The sequence below is a fragment of the Cervus elaphus genome, chromosome X (genome assembly GCF_910594005.1).
Source record: "Cervus elaphus chromosome X, mCerEla1.1, whole genome shotgun sequence".
Classification (NCBI taxonomy): Eukaryota; Metazoa; Chordata; class Mammalia; order Artiodactyla; family Cervidae; genus Cervus; species Cervus elaphus.
The window spans coordinates 124,797,826-124,816,245 of record NC_057848.1 but is presented as its reverse complement, the minus strand read 5'-3'; the positions used below and the strand labels follow the sequence as shown (position 1 = coordinate 124,816,245).

The 18,420-nt window shown below is 39.1% G+C and overlaps 1 pseudogene; it reads right to left on the bottom strand.

Annotated features, from left to right (window-relative positions):
* Positions 1-317: 317 nt before the first annotated feature.
* The window catches only part of LOC122690475, a 31,475-nt pseudogene continuing 13,372 nt past the window's right edge, over positions 318-18,420 (bottom strand).

The window sequence follows — 18,420 nt, the reverse complement described above, 5'->3', positions numbered from 1 at the left end:
TCATATATTAAAGTTGGCAGTGTATTTCAGATGTACAGAACAGTTTGCATCAAGCAGTGTTTTGTGTATCAGAAACATCAATATGACCAAAATGTTGTCTTTTGTCTTGATATTAATAACAAATTGATATTTATAATATACAGTGTTACTGAGAAGGTACAACACTGGAATTATTTTGTTTTAAAATCACCATTTAATAAATAATAGCACAGCCCCAAAAGAAACATTCAGGAAAGTTATGAAAATTAGGGGATAAGAAGCTTCGGTAGCATTTTTTCACATGTTATAGTCATCATTCCTTCTTGTTTGTAAAACTATGATTCTTGTAGTTGTAAGTTTTGCTTAGTTCCGACATGACAACAAATTAACAAATTACTTTTCCCCAGCTTTATTGAAATATTAATGACATATGACAAATTATTTTCAGTGTAGGCTTTTCAGTTTGCTCAAGATTATGAATCAAAGGTGGGGTGAAGCAGCATTTCCAGCTCATAAGTGCATCTACAGGTAACGTTGTGTCTCCCAAATTAAGTTTGTGGCATTTAAACCAATAAATTGCAGCAATGAGAAAACTATTGGGAAAATAAAACCAGGGAATGTTCATCTCAATATAGACTGGAATGTGTACTTTAAATAAAAGGATGGTTGCTTGAAGTAGTACAGATGGCAACCAGGTATCAAGAAAACAGATGCTATCTTGGTCAGGAATACATTTTTTAGAATTCGTAGTGTAACTATCAGAATGAAAGACAAAATACAGGGTAGTCTCATTCATATTAGAAGTTTTCCTAAGAGCCAGTACCAAAGTAATGACTTCTGACCAAGAGATAAAATCATCACCATCACCATGGAAAATGACAGAGAGTAACTATGAACACTTAAGTAGAAGGCACATGGAAAAAATAAACATTTTGAGCCTTCAGGCTTTGGTAGATAGCTGGACTCCTAGTGGCTCAGATGGTATGGTAAAGAATCTGCCTGCATTGCAGGAGACCCGGGTTCTATGCCTGGGTTGGGAAGATCCCCTGGAAAAGGAAATGGCAACCCACTCCAATATTCTTGCCTGGGAAATCTGATGGACAGAGGAGCCTGGGGGTTACAGTCCACAGAGTCACAAAAAAAGCATCAGACACGTCTTAGCAGCTAAAACAACAATCAGGAAAACTGTATAGCCATAAGTTAAGCCATAAGTAAAGGAAATAATTTGAGTAAACAGTCAGATGTGATATTTAGTAAACCTAGTGCCTAAAGGTACAAGAGTCTGTGAAGTAGGATATAATGGAAATGTTTACCAAAAATAAAAGACAAATGTTAGTGAAATGCAAAAAAAAAAAAAAAAAAAACCTATAAAAGTCTGATAGGTGCTTTTGTCTTCTCATTCCTAGCTGGAGGATATTTAATCTTATGTTCCCTAGTATAATCAAGAATATAAAACAGCTGATATCTAGGGACTTGTTGGTTTGATGAAACTGCAAAGAGCAGTCCTCTAAAGGAAAAGTAGTCATGTTTTTAAATTTCAAAAAGCTTGCTGAAATTCATATGATAAAACACTGTTTCATTTTATTTCCCATCCTTTGTTGTCTCCAGTGGGTCTTTCTGACAATGTTTATGTTTTATTTCACTTTTACTGCCTTAAATTATCTTACTTTTGATTTCTTGTATTTCATTTTGCTATACCACAATGCCTAGTAAATAAGTTCTGAGTCACTTGCACAAGTATTGGGGAAGGTAGTGCATTTCCTCTTAGCTATATTTTTCCTAGCAGGCCAGCTCCACCTGGTGGCATCCACCTGAATGCAGAGGAATGGCCCTGCAACCACTTCTGGACACCACCCCAGACACGGCTGCTCTGGCTGGTGTTGGACTTCCCAGGCACTAGGGGCCTGACCAGATATGCCATAAGGGCATATAGACCTGGGCACAGGCAACTGCACCAGGGAGGGGCAGGTACTCCTCATATCCTCTTGGCTCTGCCCTGCCCACTCTGTGCACTCCCCCTGAGCGGAGAGAAAAGTAGGGGCAGGGAGCAGGACAACTGGAAATAGCTGCAGTCCTGTCCATGTTCTGAGGGCTCTTGACCAGGAAGTTCAGGCCTAGGCTCCAAGCCACAATTGACTTTTGAGTGCTGATTTAGTATCCACAGACTTGATTTAACTCAATTTTGGCTTTTTGCTTTGGGAGTTTATGGGTGCTAAGGGGTGCTAAGGGGCTTGTTTAGGGGTTTTTTTGTGTAGATTTCTTAGTATTTTCTATGTAGAGTGTCATCTGCAGATATGGGCATTTCGTTTCTTCATTTCTCATCTACATGCTTTTCATTTATTCTTATTTTAGGGGCTAAAACTTCCTGTTTTTAAATAAGAGAGTAGAGGTTGGACATCCTTTCCTTGTTCCCAATCTTAGTGGTAACCATTCAGTCTCTCACTATTAAGTATGAAGTTAGCTGTAGGATTTATGTAGATGTTCTTTACAGGTAATTCATCCCTATTCCTAACTTTATGAAAAGTTGTTATCATGAATTGGTGTTAGAGTTTGTAAATAATCTTCTGTGTTCCTAGATGTAATCATATTACTTTTGTTCTTTAGCCTTTGTGGATTACATTAATTGATTTTTTTTAATTTTGAAACAACACTTCATAGCTGGAAAAACTCTCACTTGATCACGATGTATAATTTGTTTTCATACAGTCATAGATTTCTCTTTCTAACATTTTGTTAATGATAATTGTGTTCATGTTCATAAGAGATGTGATATGTAATGGCTTTTTTTTCAGCATTGTCTTTGTCTGGTTTTGCTGTCAGGCTAATATTGGCCTTATCAAGTGAATTGGGAAGGTTTTCTTTCATTTAATTTTTGAAAAAGATTGTCTGGATTGGTGAGACTTCTTTAATTTTTTTCCCATTTATTTTTACTAGTTGGAGGCTAATTACTTTACAAAATTGTAGTGGGTTTTGCCATACATTGACATGAATCAGCCATGGATTTACATGTGTTCCCTATCCTGAACCCCCTCCCACCTCCCTCCCCATCCCATCCCTCTGGGTCATCCCAGTGCACCAGCCCTGAGCACTTGTCTCATGCATCCAACCTGGACTGGCAATCTGTTTCACACTTGATAATATACATGTTTTGATGCTGTCCTCTCAGATCATCCCACCCTCGCCTTCTCCCATAGAATCCAGAAGTCTGTTCTGTACATCTGTGTCTCTTTTTCTGTCTTGCACATAGGGTTACCGTTACCATCTTTCTAAATTCCATATATATGCATTAGTATACTGGATTGGTCTTTATCTTTCTGGCTTATTTCACTCTGTATAATGGGCTCCAGTTTCATCCATCTCATTAGAACTGATTCAAATGTATTCTTTTTAATGGCTGAGTAATATTCCATTGCGTATATGTACCACAGCTTCCTTATCCATTCGTCTGCTGATGGGCATCTAGGTTGCTTCCATGTCCTGCAAATTGTAAACAGTGCTGTGATGAACACTGGGGTACACGTGTCTCTTTCAGATCTGGTTTCCTTGATGTGTATGCCCAGGAGTGGGATTGCTGGGTCATATGGCAATTCTATTTCAAGTTTTTTAAGAAATCTCCACACTGTTCTCCATAGCGGCTGTACTAGTTTGCATTCCCACCAACAGTGTAAGAGGGTTCCCTTTACTCCACACCCTCTCCAGCATTTATTGCTTGTAGACTTTTGGATAGCAGCCATCCTGACTGGCGTGTAATGGTACCTCATTGTGGTTTTTTGTTTTTTGCTTTTTTTTTCCATTTATTTCTATTAGTTGGAGGCTAATTACTTTACAATATTGTAGTGGTTTTGATTTGCATTTCTCTGATAATGAGTGATGTTGAGCATCTTTTTGTGTGTTTGTGAGCCACCTGTACGTCTTCTTTGGAGAAATGTCTGTTTAGATCTTTGGCCCATTTTTTGATTGGGTCATTTATTTTTCTGGAATTGAGCTGGAGGAGTTGCTTGTATATTTTTGAGATTAATCCTTTGTCTGTTTCTTCATTTGCTATTATTTTCTCCCATTCTGAGGGCTGTCTTTTCACCTTGCTTATACTTTCCTTCGTTGTGCAAAAGCTTTTAAGTTTCATTAGGTCCCATTTGTTAATTTTTGCTTTTATTTCCAATATTCTGGGAGGTGGGTCATAGAGGATCCTGCTGTGAGTTATGTCAGAGAGTGTTTTGCCTATGTTCTCCTCTAGGAGTTTTATAGTTTCTGGTCTTACATTTAGATCTTTAATCCATTTTGAGTTTATTTTTGTGTATGGTGTTAGAAGGTGTTCTAGTTTCATTCTTTTACAAGTGGTTGATCAGTTTTCCCAGCACCACTTGTTAAAGAGGTTGTCTTTTTTCCATTGTATATCCTTGCCTCCTTTGTCAAAGATAAGGTGTCCATAGGTTCGTGGATTTATCTCTGGGCTTTCAATTCTGTTCCATTGATCTATATTTCTGTCTTTGTGCCAGTACCATACTGTCTTGATGACTGTGGCTTTATAGTAGAGCCTGAAGTCAGGCAGGTTGATTCCTCCAGTTCCATTCTTCTTTCTCAAGATTGCTTTGACTATTCGAGGTTTTCTTGTATTTCCATACAAACTGTGAAATTATTATAATTTTCTATTTAAATCATCTGAGCTTAGAAATTTCTTTTTGGAAGACTTTTTTAAATTAAAAATTCAAGTTCTTTAATAGTGATATTCAAATGTCTATTTATTTAATGTTATTTGAGTTTTGATAGTTTTTTATTTTTCGGGAATTAGTCCTTATCTTCTAAATTGTTGAGTTTATAATCATATAACTATTAATGCATGCATGCATGCTAAGTAACTTCAGTCATGTCTGACACTTTGCAATCCTATGGATTGTAGCCAGCCAGTCTCCTCTGTCCATGAGAGTCTCCAGGGAAAAATACTGAAGTGTGAAGAAGATTCCCTTCTCCAGGGGATCTTTGCAACCCAGGGATCCAACCTGTGTCTCTTGTATCTCCTCCAAGGCAGGCTACTTCTTTACCACTAGCGCCACCTGGGAAGCCCATAGTTGTTAATAGTATTTCCATATTATACATTGTAATAACTGCAGACTGCTGGAGGAGGGCATGGCAGCCCACTCCAGTATTTTTGCCTGGAGAATCCCCATGGACAGAGGAGCCTGGCTACATGTCCATGGGGTCGCAAAGAGTCAGACACGACTGATTGACTAAGCACACACTAGCACTGGAACCATGACTCTGCAGCTGGATAGCATTGCTGACTCAATGAACATGAGTTTGAGCAAGCTCCAGGAGAAGGTGAAGGGTAGGGAAGTCTGGCGTGCTGCAGTCCATGGGGTCGCAAAGTGTCGGACATAACTGAGTGACTGAAAAATAACAACTGGAACCGTATCCTCTGTTTAACTCCTAATACTGGTGATTTGTATTATTCATCTCTCATATTTTTGTCAGTCTTGCTAGAGGGTTTTTAATTTCAGTGATAGTTCTGAAAAAATAAGAGTTTATTTGCTTATCTCTGTTGCTTTCTTATTTTCAATTTGATTTACATTCTGGTGTTTATAATCTCTTTCTTGTGATTCCTTTTGGTTTATTTTTCTCTTTTTTTCCTAGTTTCTTAGGATAGAAACATTTACCTGAGAACTTTTTTTTCTTCTAGTGTAGGCAATTCAATGCTATAAATTTCTATGTCAGCACTGCTTCAGAGGCTTCATTTTTATTCTATTTATGTGCATTTTATTTCCTTTGTGATCAACTTGACCCATGGATTATTCATAAATATGTTGTTTCATTTCAATGTGCTCAGAGAAGTTAATGTTGTCTTTCCATTATTTATTTTCCATTTTGTTCCATTATGGTCAGAGGACACACTCTGTATGAAATCACTTCTCTTCAACTTCTTGAGATTTGTGTCATGGCCCTGGATAAAGGCCTATGTTGGTGAATGTTCCATGGGAACTTGAGGAGAATGTTGGATCCCACCAAAAAAAGATACCCCACATTCAAGGGCAAAGGAGAAGCCCCAGCAAGATGGTAGGAGGGGCGAAATCAAGTTTAGAATCAAACCCCATATCAGCCAGAGGTACTTGGAGGGCTCAGACAAAACCTCGTGCACAGCAGGAGACCCCACAGAGACTGAGCCAGTCTTGCCTTTGAGTGTTTGAGTGTCTCCTGCGGAGATACAGATCAATAGTGGCCTGCCACAGGGGCAGGGGCTCTGGGTGCAGCAGATCTGGTTATGGCATAATCCCTCTTGGAGGAGGTTGCCCTCAACCCACCATAGAGCCACCAGAATTTACACAGGACTGGGAAAACAGACTCTTGGAGGCTACAAACAAAATCTTTTGTGCACCAGGACCCAGGAGAAAGGAGCAGTGACCCCACAAGAGCCTGACCCAGACTTGCTCATGAGTGTTCAGGAGTCTCTGGTGGAGCATGGGTCAGTGGTGGCCTGCTGCATGGTCAGGAGCACTGAGTGCAGTGAGTGCACTGGACCTTTTGAAGGAGGTCACCACTATCTTCATTACCTCCACATTAGTTTGGCCTCAGGTCAAATAACAGGGAGGAAACACAGCCCCACCCATCAACAGAAAAATGGATTAAAGATGGCCCTGCCCATCAGACAAGATCCAGTTTCCCTCTGGTCTCTGCCATCAGGAAGCTTCCATGAGCCTCTTATCCTTATCCATCAGAGGGCAGAAAGAATGAAAACCACAATCAAGGAAAACTGATTACATGGACCACAGCCTTGTCTAACTCAGTGAAATTATGAGCCATGCCATGTGGGGCCACCCAAGACAGATGGGTCATGGTAGAGAGTTCTGATAAAACATGGTCCACTGGAGAAGGGAATGACAAACCACTTCAGTATTCTTGCCTTGAAAACCCCATGAATAGTATGAAAAGGCAAAAAGATAGGACACTGAAAGATGAACTCCCCATGTTGGTAGGTGCCCAATATGCTACTGGAGAAGAGTGGAGAAACAACTCCAGAAAGAACAAAGAGATGGAGCCAAAGCAAAAACACTCGCTTGTGGATATGACTGGTGAAGGAAGTAAAGTCCAGTGCTGTAAGAACAATATTACATAGGAACCTGGAATGTTTGGTTCATGAATCAAGGTAAATTGGAAGTGTTCAAACAGGAGATGACAAGAGTAAGCATCAACATACTAGGAATCAGTGAGCTAAAATGGACTGGAATGGGTGAATTTAACTCAGGTGACCATTATATCTACTACTGTGGACAAGAATCTTTTTGAAGAAATGGAGTAGCCCTCATAGTCAACAAAAGAGTCTGAAATGCAGTACTTGAATGCAATCTCAAAAACAACAAAATGATCTCTGTTCGTTTCCAAGGCAAACCATTCAATATCACAGTAATCCAAGTCTAGGCCCCAACCAGAAATGCTGAAGAATCTGAAGTTGAATAGGTCTATGAAGACCTTCTAGAACAAACACCCACAAACGATGTCTTTTTCATTATTGGGAACCTGAATGCAAAAGTAGGAAGTCAAGAGATACCTGGAGTAACAGGCAAATTTAGCCTTCAAGGACAGAATGAAGCAGGGCAAAGGCTAACAGAGTTTTGCCAAAAAAAATTGATGCTTTTGAACTGTGTTGTTGGAGAAGACTCTTGAGAGTCCCTTGGACTGCAAGGAGATCCACCCAGACAATCCTAAAGGAAATCAGTCCTGAATAATCATTGGAAGGACTGATGCTGAAGCTGAAGCTTGAATACTTTGGCCACCTGATGCGAAAAGACCCTTTGGCCACATGGTGGAAAAAAACCCTGATGCTGGGAAAGATTGACAGTTGGAGGAAAATGGAAAAACGGAGGATGAGATGGTTGGATGGCATTACCAGCTCGATGGGCATGAGTTTGAGCAAGCTCTGGGAGTTGATGATGGACAGGAAAGCCTGGCATGCTTGTTCCTTGGAGTTGCAAGGAATTGGACACAACTGAGCAACTGAACCGAACTGAACTGGACTCACCAATGAGAGGGTCACAGTTCTTGAGGAGCTAGCCTACTGTGTTCCCTCTTTGCCTGGCAAAGTAATAAAGTTACTCTTTCCTTCTCATTATAACTCTGTCTCCAAATTTCTGTTTGGCATTGGTGAACAGAAAACCAAAATTGTGGCAAAACTGCTTTCCTATTGCTCCCTCTCACCTAGGCAGGTTAGAGCACAGGTAGAGCACACAGAGTTCAGTTCAGTTCAGTCGCTCAGTCGGGTCCAACTCTTTGTGACTCCATGAATCACAGCATGCCAGGCCTCCCTGTCCATCACAAACTCCTGGAGTTTACTCAAACTCATGTCCATCGAGTTGGTGATGCCATCCAGTCATCTTATCCTCTGTTGTCCCCTTCTCCTCCTGCCCTCAATCCCTCCCAGCATCAGGGTCTTTTCCAATGAGTCAACTCTTCACATGAGGTGGCCAAAGTATTGGAGTTTCAGCCTCAGCATCAGTCCTTCCAACGAACACCCAGGACAAATCTCCTTTAGGAGGGACTGGTTGGATCTCCTTGCAGTCCAAGGGACTCTCAAGAGTCTTCTCCAACACCACAGTTCAAAAGCGTCAATGTTTCGGCGCTCAGCTTTCTTCACAGTCCAACTCTCACATCCACACGTGACCATTGGAAAAATCATAGCCATGACTAGACGGACCTTTGTTAGCAATGTAACGTCTCTGCTTTTTAATATGCTATCTAGGTTTGTCATAACTTTCCTTCCAAGGAGTAAGTGTCTTTTAATTTCATGGCTGCAATCACCATCTGCAGTGATTTTGGAGCCCCCCAAAAATAAAATCTGACACTGAGGTAGGGTCAAACCCAAACCTGAGCCTCAGGTAGTACAACTATGGAAAAGGGATAGAAATTTCCTATGCATTTGCACAAGATGCAGATTAAAGCCTTTAGATCTACCTGGTAAATCCTGAATCTGTGAGATACCTGAATAGACAATAAATGTTGCCACAATTGAGACCAGTCTAACGTTTGCACCAGTGGACTTACCAGACAAATACATGCAGGAATTGGGCCAGGTCAGCGTCTGAGCTGGCCCCACAGTGCCCACAACAGGCCTAGAGACCTTCCTAGAGTTATTGGAAGGCCTCCTTGAGAGGCAGGGTTTGGCTCTGGCTCACTGTGGGAACAAGCACACTGAAAGCCAATGCCCCAGAAAAATATTCTTATTACTATTATTTTGTTTTGTTTCCATGTTTCATTTTCTTCAGTTGTTGGTATTGTTGCTTTTAATTTTTTTCATCTTCTATTTTTATTTATTTTTTGTTTTTCTATTTTTATCTTTTGTTGTTTTGGAGATTTTTTTCTTGCTTTCATTCTTTATTTTTTAAATTGATTTTTATGTGTGTATTTTGTTTTCTTCACTTTTTTGTTATCTGTTTGCTTTTTGTTTGTACTCTAGTTTTCTTTTTTTGTTTGTTTGTTTTACTAAGTTTATTTCTTAATGACTATTCTTATTTTGAATTCTTTGTTGGTTCTCTTTTTTCCCTATTTCTTTGTGTGGTGAAAAACTGAAAGCATTTCCTCCAAGATCAGAAACAAGATATGGATATACACTCTTGCCACTTTTATTCAACATGATTTTAGAAGTCCTAGCCATGGCAAGCAGAGAAGAAAAACTAAAAGGGACCAAAATTGAAAAAGAAGTAAAATTGTCACTGTTTGCAAATGACATGATACTATGCATAGAAAATCCTAAAGATGCTACCAGAAAACTACTAGAACTCATCAATGAATTTGGTGAAGTTAGAGGATACAAATTAATACACAGAAATCTCTTACATTCCTATACACTGTTATGAAAGTCAGAAAGATAAATTTGGAAAACAATCTCATTTACCATCACATCAAAAAGAATAAAATACTGATGAATAAACCTACCTAAGGAGAAAAAAGACCTGTAACAGAAAACTTGACAACACTGATGAAAGAAATCAAAGACTACATTAGCAGATGGAGAGATATACCATGTTCTTGCACAAATTTACATTACTATTTATAGTGTAAGAGTTTTTATTCTCCAAAACCTCTCCAGCATTTATTGTTTGTAGACTTTTTGATGACGGCCATTCTAACCAGTGTGAGGTCATACCTCATTGAAGTTTTCATTTGCATTTTTCTAATAATTAGTGAGACTTGCCTGGTGGCTCAGAAGGTAAAGAATCCACCTGAAGCCCTGGAGACCAAGGTTCGATCCCTGGATTGGGAAGATCCCCTAGAGGAGAGCATGACAACCCACATCAGTGTTCTAACCTGGAGAATTCCCATGGACAGAGGAGCCTGGTGGGCTTCAGTCCATGGGGTCACAAAGAGTTGGACACGACAGAGTGACTAAGCACAACGAAGCAATAATTAGTGATGTTGAGCACCTTTTCATGTGTTTGTTGATCTATATTTTATTGAAATATAGTTGACTTACAATGTTGTGTTAGCTTAAGGTATACAGCAAAGTGATTCAGTTGTATATGTGTGTGTGTGTCTGTGTCTGTGTGTGTATATCCATTGATCTATATTTCCGGGGGGGTGGGTGGGGCGGGGGTGGTGCCAGTACCAAAGAAAACCATAATTCAAAATGATACATGTACCCCAATGTTTATAACAACACTATTTACAATAGCCAGAACATGGAACCAACCTAGATGTCCATCAACAGAGGAATGGATAAAGATGTGGTGTGCATATATACATATAATGGAATATTATTCAGTCATAAAAAGGAATGAAATTGGGTCATTTGTAAAGAGATGGTAGGATCTAGAGAGTGTCACATAAAGTGAAGTAAGTCAGAAAGAGAAAAACAAATATCACATATTAGTATATATATGCGGAATCTAGAAAAATGGTAGATGATCTTATTTGCAAAGCAGAAATAAAGACATGGAGGTAGAGAATAAAAAAATGAGAATACCAAAGGGAAAATCAGGGTGGGAAAAATTTGGATATTGGAATTGATACATTTACACTATTGATACTATGTATAAAACAGATAACTGATGAGAGTATACTGTATAGCACAGGGAATTCTATTTAATGTACAGTGGTAACCAGGATGGGAAGGAAGTCCAAAAGGGACCACATATATCACATGTATGGCTGATTAATTTTGCTGTACAATAGAAACTAACACAATATTGTAAAGCAATTATACTCCAATAAAAATTAATTTAAAAAATAATCCAAATCAGAAATGAAAATGTAAAATATTCTATTTGCTGATGTCAAGATCTTATTTAGGGAAAAGCCTTAGGACACCAGTAAATACTTTAAACACTGATGAAAGAAATTAAAACAAACACAGTAAATGGAAAGACATTTTGTTTTCATGGATTGGAAGAATTAATATTGTTCGCATGCCTGGACTACTGACAGTGCAATTGTGCAGTAGTTTGAGCATTCTTTGGGATTGCCTTTCTTTGGGATTGCAACGAAAACTGACCTTTTACAACCTCTTTAACAAGTGGTGCTGGGAAAACTCGTCAACCACTTGTAAAAGAATGAAACTAGAACACTTTCTAACACCATACACAAAAATAAACTCAAAATGGATTAAAGATCTAAATGGGAGAACTGAAACCATAAAAGTCCTAGAGGAGAACATAGGCAAAACACTCTCTGACATAAATCACAGCAAGATTCTCTATGACCGACCTCCCAGAATATTGGAAATAAAAGCAAAAATAAACAAATGGGACCTAAATAAACGTAAAAATTTCTGCACAACAAAGGAAACTATAAGCAAGGTGAAAAGACAGCCCTCAGATTGTGAGAAAATAATAGCAAATGAAGCAACAGACAAAGGATTAATCTCAAAAATATACAAGCAACTCCTGAAGCTCAATTCCAGAAAAATAAATGACCCAATCAAAAAATGGGCCAAAGATCTAAACAGACATTTCTCCAAAGAAGACGTACAGGTGGCTCACAAACACACAAAAAGATGCTCAACATCACTCATTATCAGAGAAATGCAAATCAAAACCTCAATGAGGTACCATTACACGCCAGTCAGGATGGCTGCTATCCAAAAGTCTACAAGCAATAAATGCTGGAGAGGGTGTGGAGATAAAGGAACCCTCTTACACTGTTGGTGGGAATGCAAACTAGTACAGCCACTATGGAGAACAGTGTGGAGATTCCTTTAAAAACTTGAAATAGAATTGCCATATGACCCAGCAATCCCACTCCTGGGCATACACACCGAGGAAACTAGATCTGAAAGAGACACATGCACCCCAATGTTCATCCTAGCACTGTTTATAACAGCCAGGACATGGAAGCAACCTAGATGCCCATCAGCAGACGAATGGATAAGGAAGCTGTGGTACATATACACAATGGAATATTACTCAGCCATTAAAAAGAATTCATTTGAATCATTTCTAATGAGATGGATGAAACTGGAGCCCATTATACAGAGTGAAGTAAGCCAGAAAGATAAACACCAATACACTATACTAATGCATATATATGGAATTTAGAAAGATGGTAACAATAACCCTATATGCAAAACAGAAAAGAGACACAGATGTATAGAACAGACTTTGGAACTCTGTGGGAGAAGGCGAGGGTGGGATGTTCTGAGAGAATAGCATTGAAACAAGTATACTATCAAGGGTGAAACAATTCTCCAGCCCAGGTTGGATGCATGAGACAAGTGCTCAGGGCTGGTGCACTGGGAAGACCCAGAGGGATGGGATGGGGAGGGAGGTGGGAGGGAAGATTCGGATGGGGAACACATGTAAATCCATGGCTAATTCATATCAATGTACGACAAAAGCCACTACAATATTGTAAAGTAATTAGCCTCCAAATAATATAAATAAATGAAAATGAAATAAAATAAGTGCTGGGAAATGGGGGGGGGGGGGGAAAATTGACCTTTTCCAGTTCTGTGGCCACTGCTGAGTTTTCCAAATTTGCTGGCATATTGAGTGTAGCACTTTCACAGCATCATTTTTCAGAATTTGAAATAGCTCAACTGGAATTCCATCACCTCCACTAGCTTTGTTTGTAGTGATGCTTTCTAAGGCCCACTTGACTTCACATTCCAGGATGTCTGGCTCTAGGTGAGTGATCACATCATCATGATTATCTAGGTCGTGAAGATCTTTTTTGTACAGCTCTCCTGTGTATTCTTGCCACCTCTTCTTAATATCTTCTACTTCTGTTAGGTCCATACAATTTCTGTCCTTTATTGATCCCATCTTTGCATGAAATGTTCCCTTGGTATCTCTAATTTTCTTGAAGAGATCTCTAGTCTTTTCCATTCTATTGTTTTCCTCTATTTCTTTGCATTGATCGCTGAGGAAGGCTTTCTTATCTCTCCTGGCTATTCTTTGGAACTCTGCATTCAAATGGGAATATCTTTCCTTTTCTCCTTTGCTTTTCGCTTCTTTTCTTTTCACAGCTATTTGTAAGGCCTCCTCAGACAACCATTTTGCCTTTTTGGGAAATATATGGGGAAACAGTAGAAACAGTGTCAGACTTTATTTTTTGGGGGGCTCCAAAATCACTGCAGATGGTGATTGCAGCCATGAAATTAAAAGACACTTACTCCTTGGAAGGAAAGTTATGACAAACCTAGATAGCATATTAAAAAGCAGAGACGTTACTTTGCCAACAAAGGTCCATCTAGTCAAGGCTATGATTTTTCCAGTGGTCATGTATGGATGTGAGAGTTGGACTGTGAAGAAAGCTGAGCGCTGAAAAATTAATGCTTTTGAACTGTGGTGTTGGAGAAGACTCTTGAGAGTCCCTTGGACTGCAAGGAGATCCAACCGGTCCCTCCTAAAGGAGATTTGTCCTGGGTGTTCGTTGGAAGGACTGATGCTGAGGCTGAAACTCCAATACTTTGGCCACCTCATGTGAAGAGTTGACTCATTGGAAAAGACTCTGATGCTCAGAGGGATTGGGGGCAGGAGAAGGGGACGGCAGAGTTTGAGATGGCTGGATGGCATCACCAATCAATGGATATGAGTTTGAGTAAACTCCAGGAGTTGGTGATGGACAGGGAGGCCTGGCATGCTGCAATTCATGGGGTCGCAAAGAGTCAGACACAACTGAGTGAGTGAACTGAACTGAACTGAACTACTGAGAGAGTCAATTCCTAGGCAAGTTGATAAGAAGTCCAGGGTCCCTGGCAGGGAGAAAGGGGTCTGGGTCTCTCAAGGAGGAGATGGGGGTCTGGAGTTCTCAAGGATGAGAAAAAGACAGACTTTTTTTCTATATTTCTTTGTCTTAGTCTACATAACAATGTATCTTGCTTGAGGACATGTTTCTCCTCAACAAAAACCTTCTGACTAATCTTGAGATCTTAAGATATTTTGTATATTGTGGGAGTGGGTCTGGTGAGACCTTTCTATTGTTAGTTCTAATCTTGTTAATTTAAGAAGTATGTTGTGGGAATGGGTCTGGTAAAAGTATATAAGCTCTTGATAAGACTAGCCCGTGGGGGAATTCTTCATCCCCCTTCTAATGTCTATGTCAGAAGCTTTCTCTGTCCCTTTTCATACTTTAATAAAACTCTGCTACACAAACGCTCTTGAGTGATCAAGGCTGGTTCCTTGTCCCAAAGCTAAATCTTCTTTAGAGATCACGAATCCAACATTGTTCTCCATAAGGCATCACTACCCAAATCCACCTACACATTCAATGCAATCCTTATTAATATTTCTAAGTCACTAGACCATTCAGGTATAACCTAAATCAAATCCCTTATGATTATACAGTGGAAGTGACAAATAGATTCAAGGGATTAGATCTGGTAAACAGAGGGCCTGAATAACTATGGACAGAGGTTCATGACACGGTACAGGAGGCAGTGATCAAGGCCATACCCAAGAAAAAAGAAATTCAAAAAGGCAAAATGATTGTCTGAGGAGGCCTTACAAATAGCTGAGAAAAGAAGACAAGCTAAAGGTGAAGGAGAAAAGGAAAAGGTGGCAAGAATACACAGACGAATTATACAAAAAAAGATCTTCATGATTCAGATAACCATGATGGTGTGATCACTCACCTAGAACCAGACATCCTAGATTGTGAAGTCAAGTGGGCCTTAGGAGGCATCATTATGAACAAAGTTAGTGGAGGTGATGGAATTCCAGTTGAGCTATTTCAAATCCCAAAAGATGATGCTGTTAATGTGCTGCATTCAGTATGCCTTCCAAATTCAGCAAATTTGGAAAACTCAGCAGTGGCCACGGAACTGGAAAAGGTCAATTTTCATTCCAATCCCAAAGAAAGGCAATGCCAAAGAATTTTCAGACTACCACACAATTGCCTCATCTCACAGGCTAGCAAGCTAATTCTCAAAATTCTCCAAGCCAGGCTTCAACAGTACATGAACTGTGAACTTCCAGATGTTCAAGCTGGATTTAGAAAAAGCAGAGGAACCAGAGGTCAAACTGCCAACATCCGTTGGATCATCAAAAAGCCAAGAGAGTTCCAGAAAAACATCTACTTCTGCTTTATTGACTATGCCAAAGCTTTTGACTGTGTGGATGACAACAAACTGTGGAAAATTCTTCAAGAGATGGCAGTACCAGACCACCTTACCTGCCTCCTGAGAAATCTGTATGCAGGTCAAGAAGCAATAGTTAGAACCAGACATGGAACAATAGACTGGCTCCAAATCGGGAAAGGAGTATGTCAAGGCTGTATGTTGTCACCCTGCTTATTTAACTTCTATGCAGAGTGCATCATGCGAAATGCCAGGCTGGATGAAGCAGAAGCTGGAATCAAGATTGCCGGGAGAAATATCAATAACCTCAGATATGCAGATGACACCACCCTTATGGCAGAAAGTGAAGAGGAACTAAAAAGCCTCTTGATGAAAGTGAAAGAGGAGAGTGAAAAAAATTGGCTTAAAACTCAACATTCAAGAAACGAAGGTAATGGCATCGGCCCAATCACTTCATGGCAAATAGATGGGGAAACAATGGAAACAATAACAGACTTTATTTTCTTGGGCTCCAAAATCACTGCAGATGGTGACTGCAGCCATGAAATTAAAAGACACTTGTTCCTCAAAAGAACAGCTATGACCAACCTAGACAGCATATTAAAAAGCAGAGACAATACTTTGCTCACAAATGTCCATCTAGTCAAAGGTATGGTTTTAAACTGTGGTGTTGGAGGACACTCTTGAGAGTCCCTAGGATTTCAAGGAGCTCAAACTAGTCAATCCTAAAGGAAATCAGTCAATCCTAAAGGAAATCAAACCTGTCAATCATAATATCAAATCATTCAATCCTAAAGGAAACTAGTCAATCCTAAAGGAAATCCTTTCTCTAATTAGCAGCTTGCTAATAGGTATAAAACTCCTTGCTATAAACTAGCAAGGGGGCACTCTTTCTTTCCCCTTCTGATGCCTATTTCAGAAGCTTTCTCTATCTCTTTTATACCTTAATAAAGCTTTATTACACAAAAACTCTGAGCAATCAAGCCTCATCACTGGCCCTAGCTCGAATACCTCTCCTCCCGAGGCCAAGAATCCCAGTCGGCTTATAGCAGCAACCTTTCTGTATTATTGTAGAACTGTCTGTTTCTCTCTTCTCTTCTGTCTGTTTTTTGCTTCACATATATTGTGACAGTCTTGTTAGTTGTGTGTATGTTTATAATTATAGCTTCTTGTTGAATTGACCCTTTAATCAATGTGAAATAGCCTTCTTTGTGCCTTAAAACACATTTTGACTTAAAGTCTGTTTTATATGATATTTATATAACCACCCAAGTTCTCTTTTGGTTGCTCTTTGTATGGAGTATTCCCTATATAGTTTCACTTTCAACCTACCAGTTTCTTTTAATTAAAATGAGTATTTTGTAGGCAGCATATAGTTTGATCATATTTTTTCACCCCTTCTGCCAATCTATGCCTTTTGATTAGAGAGTTTACTCTATTTACATTTAAACTTATTACTAATAATGAAGAATTTGCTCAAACATTTCACTTTTTTTTTTCTTGTGTCTTATAGCTTCTCCTTCCCCGTTACCTCCACTACTGCCTTCATTTGTGTTTAATTGATCTTTTATCATTGTGTACTGTTTTTATACCCTTCTTATTTTCCTTTTTGTATGTTTTTTATTTATTTTCTTAGTGTTTATCCTGGGAATTACAAGAACCATATTGAATTTGTAACATTTTAGTTTTAATTAATAATAACAGCTTCAATAGCATGCAGAACTCTGCTCTTATACTCCTATATACCTTTGTTCTTTCCCCTTTATGATATTATTGTCATAACTTACATCTTTAGTCAATGTGCCTCCACTAGCACTGACTTACAATTATTGTTTTATGAATTTGTCTTTCAACTCATACAATAGACAAGTTACAAACAATGATAAAATAATACTGAATTTTATATTTACCAGTTTAAAAAGTTTTACCAGTGTTCTTTATTTCTTTGTTTGGCTATCTAGCTTCCTTTCCTTTTAGCCTGATTCCCTTTTGCATTTCTTGTAGGACAAGTCTACTGGTGACAAATTCTACTTTTGTTTGTTTGAGACTATCTTGAGTTCTCCTTCAATTTTGGTGAATACTTCTGCAGATATAGAATTCTTAGTTGATTTTTTTTCTTTTCATGTTTTAAATATGTCTTCTGGCCTCCATGGTTTTTGATGAGAAATCAGCTGTTAGTTTTGGGGAAAAATTAAAATACAAGTGAAATCTGCTTCCCCAACACCCCCCAAAAAAGTTCAATGATTGAACAGCTATCCATGAGTAAAGACAGCTCTTTACAGGAAAACCTCTTGCTTATGTGCTGTTGCTAAGTCAAGTCTGATTCTTTTGACTGAGAGTGTAAGCCTCCGTAGGCAGGCCAGAGGTCCCCAAGTGGCAGGAAGAAATAAAAGTGCAAGTGGCAGATTTTTTTTGTTGTTGCTGTTGTTTCCAGTAACAAACTAAACTCTCATTCTGTGGGCAAGGTCAAAGCAGGAGCCTGCTGGAGAGAAGTTTGAAGAGGTTACAAGCTTTGAGTATCTGGAGACAAAACCAGCTTGTGGTTTGGGCTTGTCAAGTTTCAGTTATATATGTTTATATAAAGGTCAGGCAAATTCCCTATAACCCATAATCCAAATGCAGCAATAGCCTGCAATCCAAAATCCTCTCAGTTGTCTTAAAATCATAGGTAGGGGATGACTTAGACAATAGAGTATAAGGATCAGGCACCACAGAGTGTAAAGGAACCACAGCTTCATTTATTATTTGTAAATCTTGAACTAATCTCCACTTATCATTTAGTTTTTTACATGGAAAATAGGAGTGTTGCATGGACTGTTACAGGGAATTAATAGTCCCTGCTCCTATAAGTTCTCAGTGGTGGGTTTCAACCCTTTCTTAACCTCAGGTTTCAGTGGATACTGCTTTTGATGTGGCAATAGGTGAGGGTCTTTGAGACTGACAAT